The sequence below is a fragment of the Pelophylax lessonae genome, assembly GCF_965119305.1.
Source record: "Pelophylax lessonae genome assembly, chromosome: 4".
Taxonomy (NCBI): Eukaryota; Metazoa; Chordata; class Amphibia; order Anura; family Ranidae; genus Pelophylax; species Pelophylax lessonae.
Window position 1 is genome coordinate 214,592,049 of NC_138771.1, and position 18,508 is coordinate 214,610,556.

Below are 18,508 nucleotides of genomic sequence, written 5' to 3' on the forward strand. Positions count from 1 at the left end.
GTACAAAAAGTATTGGCCACTCTCAGAAAACACGGGCTTTATGCTAAAGCAGAAAAATGTGAATTCGAGAAGTCATCCATACAATTTCTGGGCCTGATTATCTCCACTGATGGAATAGCAATGGACCCTCAGAAAGTGTCTGCCATCCTGGAGTGGCCTGCCCCCTCTGACAAAAAGGGCATCCAAAGGTTTGTGGGTTTCGCAAACTTTTACAGAAGGTTTATTAAGGACTTTTCCCGCATCATTGCCCCCATTACGCAAATGACTCGGCAAAACACTCGGTTCCAATGGTCCCCAGAGGCCCAAAGTGCATTTGACAAGCTCAAGGCTGTATTCACCAGTGCTCCTGTGCTACAACACCCAGACCCAGCCTTACCTTACGTCCTTGAAGTGGATGCTTCAGAAGTGGCCACGGGAGCAGTCCTATCGCAACGCCAGGGACCCAAGGCATTGCTTCACCCAGTAGCGTTTTTTTCTAGAAAACTCAGTCAGCCCGAGAAGAACTACGATGTAGGGGACCGAGAACTATTGGCCATCAAGGCCGCATTAGAAGAATGGCGATATTTGCTGGAGGGCGCAGCCCACCCAATAATGATATTCACGGACCACAAGAACCTCGAATATCTCAGATCAGCCAAACGCCTAAGACCTCGGCAGGCCAGATGGGCACTATTCTTTTCGAGGTTTAACTTCCATCTCACATACCGGCCAGGCTCTAAGAATGGGAAGGCAGATGCCCTCTCGCGGATGTTCCCTGAAACCCCTGTGGATGTCACCCCCAGTACAATTCTGTCCTCTCAAAACTTTCTTTTACTCCAGCCTGATCTTAGGACCACCCTTGAACTGGCCTCTGCCCGCTGTACTGCTCCTGAGACTGCTACTCTCAAAAAACAGGGAAAATTTTTCTTGCATGAAGACAAGTTCTTTGTACCCCAGGAAGCCAGACTCACGGTCCTTAAAGCTCTTCATGACCATCAACTTGCTGGTCACTTTGGGGTCCGAAAGACCTTAGAACTAATTCAGCGATCCTATTGGTGGCCAAACCTAAGAAAGGACTGTAAGGACTATGTGAGTTCCTGTACCACCTGCCTTCGGAGTAAAGGCACTATCTTTTGAAAAAAGCATTTATGCTGAAACGCGTCAAGGCCACGCTGCTGACAGCTTACCTTTGCATCTGTATACGCTCTTTACCACGAGATGTTTGTAAGTGCAATTTGGTGTATTTTTATTTAATTAAAATTTTAGCAGTGTTACACTATTTTGTGCTCCCTTGTTTTTTGGTTCCTTTCTGGCCATCTGACGGAGTGAGAGCCTCTCTGGTGTGACGGTTCATATCTGCTATTACCTCTTCACCTCAACATCAGTGACCTCAGTCATCCCTTTCGGATTATCCATCCATTGTACAACAAGCTGATTTGACTCATATGCTATATGGCATTTTGAGTCCTATCGTTCTGGTGAGCACATTATATCTCTATATCTTGTTGGTGTTGGGATCCAGTGAGCACTTCAATTATCACCGTTGTGGACTGTTTTTTTCACTTCACATATGGGACTGTTGATTTGATGTTCACTTTTATTCATTTTGCTATTTATTTGTATTTACCTTTCTTGGTTTATATATATACACGTTTATATTGCTAGTATTTATTAGCGCTGCACTTTTTTCCACATTTTGCTATTCACAATTTTCTTGTCAGTTGTTTGGTGTAGCAGCTTTTTTATGGTTAGCGCAATATTTTTTGCTTTTCACTTTTCGGAGTAAAGGCAGTCACGTCCAAGCTTGGGGTCTGTTGAAACCACTTCCGGTCCCAAGACAACCATGGGAGATGTTGTCCATGGATTTTATAGTGGACCTACCTTCCTCAGAGGGATTCTCCACAATTATGGTAATAGTAGACCGATTGTCCAAAATGGCCCATTTTATTCCCATGGTTGGCACTCCTTCGGCCGTGGACACGGCACATACCTTTGTCAAGGAAATAGTGAGGCTACATGGTCTACCCGGCAGCATTGTATCCGACCGTGGAGTACAATTTACTTCCAGATTTTGGAGGTCTCTCTGTAAAGCCTTGAATATTGAAGTTTGCTTATCTTCAGCATATCACCCCCAAAGTAATGGTCAAACGGAAAGAACCAACCAAACCCTTGAGCAATATCTCCGCTGCTTTTCCACATTCTCGCAAGACAACTGGGTATCCTTACTCCCGTGTGCGGAGTTTGCCTACAATAACACAATTCCTGCTTCCACCCACCAGTCTCCATTTTTTGCAAACTATGGGTTTCACCCATCCTTTTTACCTAACCCTGTGTCTGAGACTACAGTACCTGCTGTTCAAGATAGGGTAGCCTTCCTGCAAGAAAATTTTCTGCTATTACAGAAGACCATGCAAAAGGCACAAGAAGCCTATAAGGAATGCTAAGACAAGAGAAGAAGGGATAGCCCGGCCTTGAAGGTGGGAGACAAAGTGTGGCTGTCCACTCTTAATCTTAAGTTGGCCTGCCCATCCAAGAAGCTGGGTCCAAGATTCATTGGTCCCTTCCCGATCAAGAAGATGGTCAATCCTGTGGCCTTTGAATTATGCCTTCCAGATACTTACAAGATTCACCCAGTCTTCCACGTGTCTTTGCTTAAACCGGCCAACCCTGGTCCTTTTCCTGGAAGAGATAGCTTGCCTCCACCTCCAGTTGTAGTAGATGGAGAAACGGAATATGAAGTGGAATCCATCCTGGACTGCCGTAGACGAGGAAGGCAAGTCCAGTATTTAATCAAATGGAAGGGCTATTCTCTGGAGGAAAGTTCTTGGGAACCTGCTGGAAATATACACGCTCCCAGACTGTTACGTGACTTTTTCAAAAGATTCCCTGAAAAACAGGCTCTGTTAGGCATCCGGAGGCTGCCCCTCAGGGGGGGGCACTGTCAGGGAACTACCAATATCCTGGCGAATCAGCGAATTCGCGCATTGGCGCGAATGCGCATGCGCGCCCAAACACGGGCAAACGCAGTTAGGAATGTGCGTGCGCCAATGTGCACGCGCGTACGCCATGCGTAATGGCGCTTGGCGCCAATCGGCCTATTTAAAGCCAGCAGCCACAACATCTAGTTGCTGGATGATCAACAGCCTCCCGTGTTCCCTGTACCTTGTTTACCTGCTGATCTTGCCTTCTCGTTGCCGACCCGGACTGTCTGACTTTGCTTCTCCTGGCTCCTGACCCCTTGGCTTGCTCTCGGATTCCTGTTGTCTTCTCCAATACTTGACCTCGGCTTGGCTCCTGACTTCGCTCCAGTATCTCTCCCAGTCTGTTCCTGTCTGCACCTTGTAACTGCCTGGCTTGCCAAAGTGTTCCAGACCTGCTTGGGACTTCTCAACAAGTTGGGTCCTGCTTCCATCCTGGTCATCCCAACCGGCAACCCGTGCTACTTCGGGCACAGCACTCCCTGTCCCACTTCCAGGGGTACTCTGCACCTAGCCGCAAGGGGAGCACTCTCTACACTCCGGCTTCGGATCAGGTACGTGACACATTATTACAGTAACAGTGCATATTTTTAGCACTGATTACTGTAGTAATGTCACTGGTCCCCCCAAAAGTGTCAAAAATGTCAGTTAGGGGTCCGATCTGTCTGCCGCAATGTCGCAGTCCTGCTAAAAATCACAGATTGCTGCCATTACTAGTAAAAAAAGAATAAAAATTACATAAATCTTTTCCGTAGTTTGTAGACGCGATAACTTTTGTGCAAACCAATCAAAATACGCTTATTGCGATTTTTTTTACCAAAAATATGTAGAAAAATGCAAATTGGCCTAAAATGTTACATTTTGATTTAAATTTTTTTCTTTTGAGAATATTATATAGTATGTGAAAAATATTGTTTTTTTTTTTTTTTTTTTCCAGAATTGACGTTCTTTTTTTGTTTTTAGCGCTAAAAATCGAACAGGTGATCAAATACCACCAAAAGAAAGCTTTATTTGTGGGAAAAAAAAGGACATCAATTTTATTTAAGTACAGCGTCGCATGACCGCGCAATTGTACGTTAAAATAACAGTGCAAAATCACAAAATATGGCCTGGTCATTAAGGGGGAAAATCTTCGGCCCAGAAGTGGTTAAGGGAGAGTCCATTGGGGGTAAAATCATACATCGATTGCCCATTTTCATCACCCTTGGGCCACCCATGTGAATTAGCCCTTAGGCACAATAGACCTGAGCCTATAGGTGGCATAGGCTGCGCTACCATCCCTCATGTGTTTGGCTCCTCGGCAGGGGCGTAACTACAGGGGCTGCAGGGGTTGCAATTGCAACCGGGCCCCATGCTCCAGGGGGCCTGTGCAGCTCCCCTGTACACCTGGGCCCTGGCATTTCACCACCGCGGGGAGGCCCTTAGATGGCAGGAAGGGGGACCACTGCAGAACTTGTGAAAGGGTCCTGCTGCGGGACCGTAATAAAGGGCCCCACAACGAGAGTAAAGGGCCCCAGCTTGAAGGGAAGGGCCCTGGCCAGGGGTCCCTTCATGGTTTCTTGCACCAGGGCCCTGAAGGTTATAGTTATGCCTCTGCTCCTTGGTGATTAGAGATGTGAATGTATGTAAATTTCAACTTGAGCATCTCTGTCAGCAGAAGGTGAGAAGATAAAGGGAGGCAAATGAAAAAGCCTACAGCTCCGCCTGCAGGCTGAAAAGTGAATACTCCATATTTAAATCCAATATTTGGCTTGCCTAAATAAAAAATGAAAATATATTTTAATATTTAACATTTTAGTTTTAATTATAACTGAGAAATGATGTATACTACACAGTCCTTGAGCCCCGGTTCACACTTATGCGAGTGCGGGGTTCGCATGTAATGTCGGAGCGCACTGCTCCTTCATTACATGCGATCGGCTGTGCGGTGTGAGTTTAGCCATACACTTTGTATGGCTAAATTCGCACCGCACCCGCAGCAAACACGCACAGGACCCTTTTTTGCAGCCGCATCAGGATCAGATCGCAAAGCGGTTCACACTTGTGCGATCCGATCCTGTGCGAACTGCAAGATCGCACTGCGATATGCGATCAAACTGGGGGTGTCGTTAAGATTACATTGACACCCCCAGCGTATCGCATATGGCAGTGTGAACTGCCGGGGGTGCGTGTGCGATGCGGGAACAGGCTGCGGATTCGCAGCCTTCCCGCATCGCATAAGTGTGAACCGGACCTCAAAACTAAATAAAAGCCTGCTTTATGAGGCCTTGTTATTATTTTCCATTGACTTCAATAAGTGCCGGTACACATTTCTGCGATGAGGGAACGCTGCGAATATACAGCGTGTTCCCGCATCGCATCCGCACCCCTGGCAGTTCACACTGCCATATACGATACGCTGGGGGTGTCAATTAAAAGTTAACGACACCCCCAGATCAGATCGCATATTGCAGAGCGATCTGAAAGTTCGCACAGAATCGGATCGCACTAGCGTGAACCACCATTCGATCCGATTCTGCTGCGGACCAAAAAAAGGGTCCTGTGTGAGTTAGGTGCGATTGCGGTGCGAATTCAGCCATACAAACTGTATGGCTGAATTTGCACTACACAGAGATCGCATGTCATTTTAGGAGCAGTGCGCTCCGAATTACATGCGATCTCTGTCATCGCAGAAATGTGAAACGGCACTAAAGCCTAATAATGTGTGTTATATTAGAAAGAATAGCATAACAAATTTTTTTTTTTTTTTTTTTTTTACTGCAACATAGCATTTGTGATCCAAACAGGCCACATACACAATTCTGCAGTATAAGTGTGTGTTACACTGCCGGCAAACTTCTGCAGCATAGACGGTAATACATCAAACGGAACGTTATCATTACAGCTCCAACATGATTTTTTTATTTTAGGATGATGGTAACAAAGTAAAGCTGCACTGACAAAAAAAAAAAGCTGTGTAACACCTTCCATGGGAACTGCAGATCTATTTTTAATTACGTGAATGTGTCTAGACAGTGTCTGTGAATCTCCACAGGCCTTACCTGAAAAAACCAAAATCACATTACATTGTGCATACAAAAGAGATCAGTTTGATGAAAATAATCATTTTGTCAGTGTGCACTGCTTTAAACATCTAGTTTCCAGTTTTGTTTGTAAAGGCCCGTACATACTTGATGGAAATTGGACGAAATATCCTCTGATTTTTCTTTCTCTTGCTCAGCGTTCATAACCGTTTTTAGTTGACAGTGCATAAATGTTCACGAAATTTCTCATCCGATTTTTTTTTTTTTTTTGGGGACATTTGTTCCTAGACTTCCAGGTTGTCAGCAACTTCAGATCATGCGCGGTCTTTCGTATCGGATTTTTCACTGACGTACTGCATACACATTACACGAAAATTGGTCGTCTGGGGACGGACAATACAAATTTTGGTGTTTGTCCCTCCGTTTTTTTTCGTTCAAAATGTCGGCATCGGCTGCTGAAAGTTGTGTACACACTATCAGAAAATCGTATGATTTTACCTTGGATGGGAATTTTCAGCAGATTTTCTACTAGTGTGTACCCCACTTTACTCTAACAGCTAAGCTGAGGTCAGCAAACTTGTGGGTCAACTCTGACCTCTGACCAGCCAGGGCAACCCCCATGACAGTATAAATTTCCCCCAGACTCTTTCCCCCCCCAAAGTGTTTTTTTCTCTGCCCTCATTACAGATAGCACAAAAATATATTTAATGTATTATTGTTAAGTTGGAAGCATCCTGTTTGTTTTAACTCCAATTTTCCCACCTAGATTTAAAGTCAGAAGAATCCCTGTTGGAGGTAAAACCTCCTGATGAGAATTTCTTGTGATGGGGCTTGCCTGGTCCAAATGGCAGGTTACTTGATTGGGTGGAGGACTCATTATTAGTATTATAGTGCTTTTATTTCCCTGTTAGGTTATGTGTTTATGAATTCTGCTGTGGAAAGAAGAGGATACGCAGGTCCAGGGGTGAAGGGCATAAGAACTTCCAACATCCCAAGTTGGTTCTTCTTCCAGCTCCAAGTTGAATGATGATGGAGGGGAGTTGTTGTAAACTCCATGTCTGGTGGCAAACCTGCAGATGGCTCCCGTCTCCTTCTCTACAGGATTCCTGTAGGATTCACTTATGGGTTTACTCACTTTTGTTGCCAGCTGTTTAGACATTAATGCCTATGTGTTGAGTTATTGTGAGGGGAAATCAAATGTATACTGTTATACAAACTGTACACTCACTACATTTCAAGATTGCTGCCGTTAGATTTTTATGCAACTCCCTTTCCATTGTATTCCTGTCTCTTACCATGCAATGATTATTTTGAGGATTTTTACATCTGCCTTTTTCTTTCCGTTGGCTCCTATGCTTTTGCTCCCAAGCCACAAGTCTGTCATGTTCTGAACTTGCAGGTCCTTTATTCCTCTCCTTGACTTCCGTCATTTTCACTTCCTGTCTCACTTCCCTTTCTCTATTTAGGATCATCATGATAACTTCTGACCCATAGCCAAAAGAGGAAGTGTGTGGAAATCCACCCAAAATGATATCACCAGAACTAGTGTTCCAATAGAAGATTTCTCCTCTATTACTGTTCTGGAGAAGACCCAAAAATTGGGATTTCCTTTTACTTTCATTTTCGATGATAATGGTAAACAGGACAAATTAAGATGATGAATCCAGACCGCAATAAAAACTGACAAAAAAGTAAGTAAAAATCAGCGCTATACTCTCAATGAGGGGGACCACTCGTTATACCTACAACCGATGATCTCAAAGACTGTGGATAACATAAATTACATAATGAATAATTGAGTAGGTGTGTAGGTGGATGACTAATCAAAATAGTGCAGAATAAGAAAAGAAAATTGGTGGAGAAAAAAATCTTCAAAACTTCATCAAATTGTGAACAATCTCCTGAATCCAGATCTGCATGATCATAAACAAACACAATTGACCGGCAAAAAAACAATAATAAGTGAATTGGTAGTTATTTCTTTTGCATTTGCGCGCTATTCTTTTTTAATATACATGTCTTTTGGTTCATAGCTGCAGCAGCTTTAGAAATACATGGGTATGCTCCCCCAAATTTTTTGCCTGTTTATTATGTATTCGGTCTGACCAGACTATCGAGGTTGAGCAACCCTCCCCACCCCCCCACACACACCTGTACTCAATCAGTGTCCACCATCTAGTGGATATAGTAGGAGTCCCCTGTAGTGCATTTGCACATCCTTCCCAGCAAGGAGTATTGTCTCCAAGGGTTAGGCTGGATTCATCTCTTTTTCATGGATAGTGTAGGACCCACTGATAATGGGGTACTTTGACGCAGTAGTGGGCTTGAGCACGATATGGCCATATGGTGGGACCAAACCCCCATTTTTATTTATGGATTGTCTTCAGATTTGGTAGTTATTTCTTTTGCATTTGCGCGCTATTCTTTTTTAATATAATAATAAGTGAATAGTTGCTACTCATATAAATGATGCACATCAATAAATAAAATAAAATCGTGCAATTGGCGGTATAAAGTGAATATAAACAATTCAAAAACAGTGCAAAAGTGCTAAATCAGACATGCACAGATAGTCCATGAAATAACTCTAAGGTAGTGATAGTCCAAAAAATGAATTCATAAGGTGCAAAGTGCCGATAGATATATGGTGATATCTTCCAGTGTGATTTAAAAGGTGAACTAAATTTTCAAACACATCAAATCAAAGTGAGTGTGTCCCGGTGAGCTCACAATCCGACACCGAGTGCAGTGGCCGCTCACCTCCACAACACTCAAAAAGAGTGTTGAGTATAAATCTCCAGGCTCCTCACTATCTTCTGACGTGTATATATTATCCTCCAGCTGTTATGGATTTACATACTATCCTCCGGTTGTTAAGGATTAAGTAATTTCAACTCAAAAGGTTCCCCCTTTGAGAAAGCTACGGGTGTTCGTAGCGCAACGCGTCAGGGATAAGCCGTATTGACGTCACTTCCGGTCTTCGGCCGAGACCGGAAGCTTCGGATCTCACCGCATCGGCAGCTACATTGGAGATTGTCTGCACACTTTGATCTGCTGCTTTGTGAGTAGTTTGATATTTTGTCATTAATAAAATATACCCTATGTACTGCACCATGAGAGCCTCTCTTGTTTAAGCACTAGACACAGGGAGACACTTATGTGGACCGAGTTGAAATTACTTAATCCTTAACAACCGGAGGATAGTATGTAAATCCATAACAGCTGGAGGATAATATATACACGTCAGAAGATAGTGAGGAGCCTGGAGATTTATACTCAACACTCTTTTTGAGTGTTGTGGAGGTGAGCGGTCACTGCACTCGGTGTCGGATTGTGAGCTCACCGGGACACACTCACTTTGATTTGATGTGTTTGAAAATTTAGTTCACCTTTTAAATCACACTGGAAGATATCACCATATATCTATCGGCACTTTGCACCTTATGAATTCATTTTTTGGACTATCACTACCTTAGAGTTATTTCATGGACTATCTGTGCATGTCTGATTTAGCACTTTTGCACTGTTTTTGAATTGTTTATATTCACTTTATACCGCCAATTGCACGATTTTATTTTATTTATTGATGTGCATCATTTATATGAGTAGCAACTATTCACTTATTATTGTTTTTTTGCCGGTCAATTGTGTTTGTTTATGATCATGCAGATCTGGATTCAGGAGATTGTTCACAATTTGATGAAGTTTTGAAGATTTTTTTCTCCACCAATTTTCTTTTCTTATTCTGCACTATTTTGATTAGTCATCCACCTACACACCTACACAATTATTCATTATGTAATTTATGTTATCCACAGTCTTTGAGATCATCGGTTGTAGGTATAACGAGTGGTCCCCCTCATTGAGAGTATAGCGCTGATTTTTACTTACTTTTTACATTGTGATACGTGGGGACACTATCAAAATCAGCTGCTAGCTTGGAGGAGTTCCACGTCCATCACTAGTTTCTCATTTATAATATTCATCGGGTCGCTTACCCCATTTTAGCGCACAAGTTTACTCTTTTTACAATAAAAACTGACAGGTGTTCTAATCTATCTCCCCTTTATCCAAATCTTAAAAAAAAAAAAAAAAATTGCTTTAAATCAGGCATGTCCAACCTGCGGCCCGAAACCTCAGGCAATGCGGCCCACTGCCCCCTGACAATTTTTTTTTTTTGCTGTGGAGGAAGGAAGTCAGGTCGGGGGCACGGCCACAGCAGCTTCCAACTAACGGTAGGCAAAGGCTGCCTCAGAGTGGAGGGGAGCATGTGCAGTGTTTCTGACTCCTACCACCATCACCACTTCAAATCACTGAAGTGGTCATGGTGGTTAGAGTGTTCCTTTATTATCTCTCAGAAGACGTAAACCTCTGTATACTGATTCCATTTCATTTGATCATCCTCTAGTTGTATTAAATTAGTGTGGGGGGGCGCACGGTGACGCGGGAAGGGCGCGGTGTCATTTTATTACTTATATACCTTAACTATAGTATATATTTAATATGCGGCCCGAGAAAATTTCTCTACACTCAATGTGGCCCAGAGAAGCCAAAAGGTTGGACACCCATGCTTTAAATTATACTTGTTATACCCTTGAATACATTTTTTTGAGCAGCAGCATTCTGTGTTCTCTTTTTCCATCCTTTCTTAATGGTTTTAGATCTCTTTTTCCATCCTTTCTTAATGGTTTTAGATCTCGCAAGTATTCAGAAGAGTCTGGGGGATTTTTTTTTTTTTTTTGCTGAGGGTTGCTAAGGTAAAGCAAAGGATGGAGTTGACACACAAGAATGCTGACAAGAAGAGAGCCAGGAATGGAAAATTACAGGTATGTCAACAATTTTCCATAATGTACACAGCGGTAGCCATATTTTGTCATTACAGACCTGCTCTTTGGTGCTATAGAATGATTGTTTACTGCTACATCTCAGAATGCAACTCTATGAGTAAGTATTAAAGCAAGGTGATTCTTGTAAGCCCAATATCTTAAAATAAACTTTACTCACTGAATTAAAATTTGCATAAATGCCATATATTAATTTAAAAGAGACATAATATCTCTTACTTGCATGTTCGCACTGTACACTGTGCTGCACAGATCCAGCTCAGTGTACATTTTCAGCATCTGACAAGATGAATGAACTTCTGCACATGCATGGGATTGACATCATCCCAACCTGGCCGAAGTTTAAAACCCAAAAGAAGATCAGCTGAACATGTCAGCTGCTAGGGAGGGTCTGCATCGAAGCAGTAGAGTTGAGCATAGTTCCGTTTTAATGGTGGTTAAGCAGGGACTTTGCATTTGGTTTGCTTTGCTTCAAAAATTATATCTTCCTCTACTCTTTTCTATATATTTTACTTCCTGCCACATACATGTAACAGGACGACAGAGGAAATCTTTCCAAAGCTGTCATCATAGCTTTCGCTGAACCAGGTGTCCCTATTGTTTGATTTGCCCTTTCATTTTGTTCTGGTGACAATTCAAAAATTTGGGTTATCCCTGTCTTAATAAAAATGGTCAAAAGGATAAATAGAGAGGTACATCAGAAGGTTTAACCTCTCCCCGTTCTATACAAAACATTACATTCACCTTTACATTCACTTTAACCCTTTCACCCCTAGAGTAATCTTTTTGCACACATGACATATTGCACAATTTAGGCCTAAAATTACTGAAAACCTCCAAAACAATATATTTTCTGCAAGAAGAAACCCAGCAGAATACAATGGTAGCAGTTGCAATTTTCATTTCACAAGACAGTTACATCACATTTTTTTATCAAACCCAAATTTTCTCTCTGTTTTTCAATAGGAAAATAGAGCTTGTTGTAAAATATTCTTTTGTATAATAAAATTATCTGCATATGAGTATCCGGTTTAACAATTTCTTTGCTTCATTTTCTGTATAATTACTTTTGGGTTAGGAGTTGCTTGTATATGTGCAGCAAATTCGCTTAAAATTTCCCATGTACTCTCAGGAAATTTTAAATGATCTTGCAGTGCTATTCCCCATGTATGACCTGGTGAACGCGATACTTGCTAACTCAATATTTTGAAGTGGTAAACAGTGTTTTACAGGTCTGTAAGTGCAGAAACTGTGGGGGAAAGAAAGGAATTTTGACCTAGCTGTACATTCTTTATCTTAGAATACAGACTAGGACACAGGCCAGATTTAAAGCCTGGGTTATAGGCTGTTATTTTTAGGTGATTGGACACTTGGCAAGCTTTTGGACAAGCCCCCTTTGGTGTATTCCTTTACCCTTCCCTACATTGTAAAACCTACAATCACTGTAGGACAGGAACAGAGGGGAGGCTGACCTGTTTTCTATGGCATGGAATTTACAGATTTGTAAATTTCAGATATGGCGCCTGGGATTGACAGCTGTGTGCAGATAACGGTGACCGCCAAACCCTTAAACTGCAAAAAGAGGCTATCATTGTGTGCATCCAGCTGCAATCATCACAGGCAAACAGTCACGAATAGCTGCAGCCACCGACAGCCTGTCAATGCAGTGCAGGTGTTCAGTGGCCTATCCACACACAGCTGTCCATCTCAGCCATGGGAATCAGTAGATCTTGCTGTTGAGATTTGCCTTTATGAAGAAAGCCTTAATCCTCAGATCCATTCTCATGTGTATTGAGCTGCAAAATATGAGAACTGCAGCCAAGTCTTCATTTCCAGCTGCTGGTAACCTTGAAAACAATCATTGTATTCAGCCAGTAGGAGCACAATCCCCTGGATACATTCCCACTACTGTTGTCTGCCCAGTAGTTGATAAAATGCTAAAGACTGAGAATGCTGGCGGTAAGCACAAATATTTTTATTAAATAATCTATCCCTCAACTGCCAGTAAGGTTTTCCACTAGAACAACCAGAGATGAAAATATACTGAAAAAATTACTTGGCCTAATGATTCAAAAAATAAAATCAAACTTAAAGCCCAACACCAGGCTAAATGTTTTTATTTTTAAAGGAGGTTTTCAATCCTGGAGCTTTCCCCTGCAACACCTATTCTTTGCCACAAGATGTCCCCAGTCATCACTCAACCCAGAAAACAAATACAGTGGATCCACCTGAGCATGGTGCCCTGCATTCATAATGTATTGATAAAGACAGCACCTATGCATCATCCACCAGGACCACCCACCACCTTAGGAAGAACAAAGAGAAAGAGCCTGAAGGGTTTCTGGCCTAAGGTACAATAATAAAACAAACGAAAAAACCCCCCAAAAAAACAGTAGGTAGATTGAGCAAGAGGGTCCCCTGAGGTGGGGGCATTGATCCCAGAGTTGGATTTTAATGACCAGGAGTCCCCAGACTTTATAACCAAAGTGTCAGTTTACTGTCCACAAAACTTTAGAGGGGCCAGACTGTGCCCAGTGGAACAAAAAAATGTCCTGGTATCACTGGTATTAGGGGGAGGAATAGTGCCCCCTAGTCGGTATCAGTGGGAAATACAGTGCCCCATCATTTGTGTCAGAAGGGAGGAATAGTGCCCAATCATTGGTGTCAGTGGGAGGAATAGTGCCCCATCATTGGTGTCAGTGGGAGGAATAGTGCCCCATCATCGGTGTCAGTAGGAGGAATAGTGCCCCATCATTGGTGTCAGTGGGAAGAATAGTGCCCCATCATTGGTGTCAGTGGGAGGAATAGTGCCCCATCATTGGTGTCAGTGGGAGGAATAGTGCCCCATCATTGGTGTCAGTGGGAGGAATAGTGCCCCATCATTGGTGTCAGTGGGAGGAATAGTGCCCCATCATCGGTGTCAGTGGGAGGAATAGTGCCCCATCATCGGTGTCAGTGGGAGGAATAGTGCCCCATCATCGGTGTCAGTGGGAGGAATAGTGCCCCATCATCGGTGTCAGTGGGAGGAATAGTGCCCCATCATCGGTGTCAGTGGGAGGAATAGTGCCCCATCATTGGTGTCAGTGGGAGGAATAGTGCCCCATTATCGGTGTCAGTTGCTATCATGGCAACATCCCAGGAAATCACTTTTTTTCTTTCTCACTTTATCAAAATGTCAGAAAATAACATTTCACGATAACTCTATGCACTGTGATGAAATCAGGTGAGCTGCGATATGTTACAGAAAAATACAAAATATTTGTGTTTTTACACAGCGCATTGTGTCATGGCAGAATTGTCATGTGACCTGGGCCCTGGGGTTGAGGTGCATCTGTGCAATTCCACATAGTCCAACTGAAGTGGTGTGAATGAGCCATTACAGTCCTGTCTGCATAAACAACAGGCTGTGCTGAGTTATTTACAGTTCTGCAGCTGCTGTTGCCATGACAACCCAGCAGCTGTGATGTCATCATCCTCCCTGCAGCAGTATAAAAGCAGCTGTAAGGGGCAGTTGGTGTCAGTTGAGGCTAAGAGAGTGAGGAGTGAGCATCAACATGTCTAAGCTAGTGCTATTATTGATTCTTGCAATTTTTCCTCTAGTCACAGGATTTCCTGTGCGCTCAGCGCCAAGTAAGAGACATTTATATTGCTTATTTATTATAGAAGGTAGTAAATGAACAGAAAAGAATAGGGCTAAATACACAAAGCATTACCACAAAAATAAGGAGCTTTATTTTAGTAATGTAACCAGAATTTCAGATCTCACTGGACTCAACTGAAAATAAAATAAATGTCACATTTCTTGAAAAAAAAAAAAAATCCTAATGCTTGTGTGTTAGCTTTGTGAATTCAGCCCAATGTGGATAGTTCTTAAAGGGGTCATTCACCTTTACCAACAAAAACTGCCCATGTAGGAAAAGAGCGCTTTTTCCTACACGTTTGTTTTCTGTCAATCTTTAACCACTTTAAGACCGGAGGATTTTACTGCTTAATGACCAGGCCACTTTTTTCCACTTGGCACTGTGTGACTTTAACTGACAATTGCCCGGTCAGTCATGCAATGCTGTACCCAAACGAAATTTACGTCCTTTTTTCCCCCACAAACTGAGCTTTCTTTTGGTGGTATTTGATCACCTCTGCGCTTTTCATTTTTTGTGATATTAATAAAAAAAGAGCGAAAATTTTGAAAATAATTGACATTTTCTACTTTGACAGTTAAAAAAACAATATTTTTCACATTCTGATATATAACATTCCCCCCAAAAAAATGTACAAATCAAAATTTTTTAACATTTTAGGCCAATATGTTTTCTGCTACATATTTTTGGTAAAAAAATCACAATAAGCTTATTTTGATTGGTTTATGCAAAAGTTATCGCATTTACTAACTACGGGAAAGATGTCATTTTTATTGTTTATTTTATTTTTACTAGTAATGGCGGCGATCTGCGATTTTTTTTTGCGGGACTGCAACATTGCGGCGGACAGATCAGACCCCTAACTGACATTTTTGACACTTTTGGTGGGACCAGTGACATTACTACAGTAATCAGTGCAAAAAATAAGCACTGTTACTGTAATAATGACACTGGCAGGGAAGAGGTTAACACTGTTGGTGATCAAGGGGTTAAATGTGTGCCTCATGCTTACTGACGTGTGTGGGGGGAGGGGGTTGTGTGACACAGACACAGATCGCAGGTTCAGCTATGCTCAATCCTGTGATCTGTCCCTGCCTGTCTCAGAGAGGATCCACCCGCTTTGTTTACACAAGCGGGCGGATTTCCTCAGTCTTTCCCCGACGATCGGGGAAGAGAGACGGTGATCACCACCTCTCCTCCCCTGGCCCGAGTCCCACGCCGCCGAGAGAGGGAGTTATCTGGCGACGTAGTGGCAGCAACGTGAGCAGTGTTAAAGTGGTTAAAGTGTATGTAAATCCGAACAATTAACTTTTTTTTTCTTCCTTTTTGTCTGTTTAACCACTTCCAGACCGCCCGCCCCAGCTGTACGTCGCTACTTTGACTTTAAATACCAGGATTATGCAGCAGATAGCTGCCATAACCCCAGGATTTTGTTACTGGATGGGCGTTCCTCTCTTTCTCATAAAAGTGGTCCCAGGGGTGGATTTGCCGCAGGACCACGTTTATGGGCAGCGGGAGAGGTGCCCCCCCCCTCCCGGCGCTTTCTGGTAATTTTCCCCGCTTAACAGAGCTGTCGGTAGCAGGGAAAATGATCCGGTCCTCTCCACTTCTAGGCAGGAAGACGTGTGAGGGCAAGCTGGCCCCCACTCTACTCTATGGCCTTGGAGGACCGGAGCGACGTCATTCGTCACTTTCTCTTAACGGCCTTAAAGGGCCCATTTTTTTCATGATGAAAAAAATGACTTTTTATTTATTTTAATTTTTTTGCTTTTAAGTGTAGATGTGATATCGGAGGTCTTTTTTACCCCAGATCTCACATTAAAGAGGACCTGTCCTGCTTATTTCTATTACAAGGGATGTTTACATTCCTAGTAATAGGAATAAAGGTGATAAAAAAGGGACAGTGTAAAAATGTAAAATAAATAAAAAAAAAAAAAAATGAAAGTGCCCTATCCCTTCGAGCTTGCGTGCAGAAGCGAACGCATATGCAAGTCGTACCCTTATATGTAAACGGTGTTCAAACCACACATGTGAGGTATCGCTGCGATTGGTAGAGCGAGAGCAATAATTCTAGCCCTAGACTTTCTAGGGACCTCTAAAATGGTAATCTGTAGAAATTTTTAAAGCATCACCTATAGAGATTTTTAAGTACCAATGTTTGTCGCAATTCCACGAGCGTGCGCAATTTTGAAAAAATTACATGTTAGGTATCTATTTTCTCGGCGTAACATTGTCTTTCACGTTATAGAAAAAATTGTGCTAACTTTACTGTTTTTTTTTTTTTTTTTAAATGCAGTGAAATTTATTTATTTGTTTTTAAAATTGTGTTTGAAAGACCGTTACGCATATACAACGTGACAAAAAACATTTGCTAAAAAAAAATATATATATATATATATATATATATATATATAATCTTTGGGGGTTCTAAGTCATTTTCTAGCAAAAAATACTGATTTTAAATTGTAAACAACAAGTGTCAGAAATAGGGTCCTTAAGTGGTTAATATAGAATTGGAAGCATTTTGTTATAGGAGTTTGATAAGTGTCCAAAAAAAAAAGCTGTTGATCTTGTCAGAAATGCAGAGCAGGCCTGAATCCTCTCCATGTTTCCTGGGTTATCTCAAAAAATCTCTTTGGTCCTTGCAGTTTTTATCTTGAACTACACAACAATTAGCATTTATGTTGTAGATATTGAAGAGTAGGAGTGATTAACAGTTTAGCACAAGACCTATCTAATTGGGCAGGGCTGACACCATTTAGATCATAAAATTGCAATGTGTTGTCACGTTATAACAGGACTTAGGATCTGAGTGCAATTCTAACAGATCAACAGGTATTTTCTGTACTAGCAGAGTCTTTTAAATGATAAAACATGGGAAAATGTCAACACATTGCAGATATGTACTGCATATATGATATACACCAGTGATCTTAAAACTGCGGCCCGGATGTCACCCTTTGCCTGCGTTTATCTGGCCCTTGAGGCACTATTTCATTAATTAACACCAACAATGGGGCACATTTCCTCCTAATGACACCAACAAAGGGCCTCAATTCCTACCAATGACACCAACGATGGGGCCCAATTACAGTAATGATGGGCCGCAATTCCTCCCAATGACACCAACGATTGGGCAATGTTCCTCCCAATTAAGAAAACGATGAGGCACAATTCCTCCCAATGACACCAATGATAGGACACAATTCCTCCCAATGACACCAATGATGTGGCACAATCCCTAGCAACAAATCCAATGATGGGGCCCAATGACAGCAATGATGGGACACAATTCCTACCAATGACACCAATGATAGGACACAATTCCTCCCAATGACACCAATGATGTGGCACAATTCCTAGCAACGAATCCAATGATGGGGCCCAATGACAGCAATGATGGGGCACAATTCCTCCCAATGACACCAATGATAGGACACAATTCCTCCCAATGACACCAATGATGTGGCACAATTCCTAGCAACGAATCCAATGATGGGGCCCAATGACAGCAATGATGGGACACAATTCCTACCAATGACACCAATGATGTGGCACAATTCCTAGCAATGAATCCAATGATGGGGCCCAATGACAGCAATGATGGGACACAATTCCTACCAATGACACCAATGACAGGGCACAATTCCTCCAATGACACCAATGATAAGGCAAACTTTCTCCCAATCACACCAATGATGTGGCACAATTGCTAGCAATGAATCCAATGATGGGGCCCAATGACAGCAATGATGGGACACAATTCCTACCAATGATGGGGCACAATTCCTCCCAATGACACCAATGATAAGGCAAACTTTCTCCCAATCACACCAATGATGTGGCACAATTCCTAGCAATGACACCAATGCTGGGGCTCAATGACAGCAATGATGGGACACAATTCCTACCAATGATGGGGCATTGTTTACTCCAACTGATGCTGGCACATTTTCTACTCCCGATGGCCACAGTCCGGCCCCCCTAAACTCTGAAGGACAGTAACCCGGCCCTTTGTTTAGAAAGCTTGGACCCCTGTTATACAC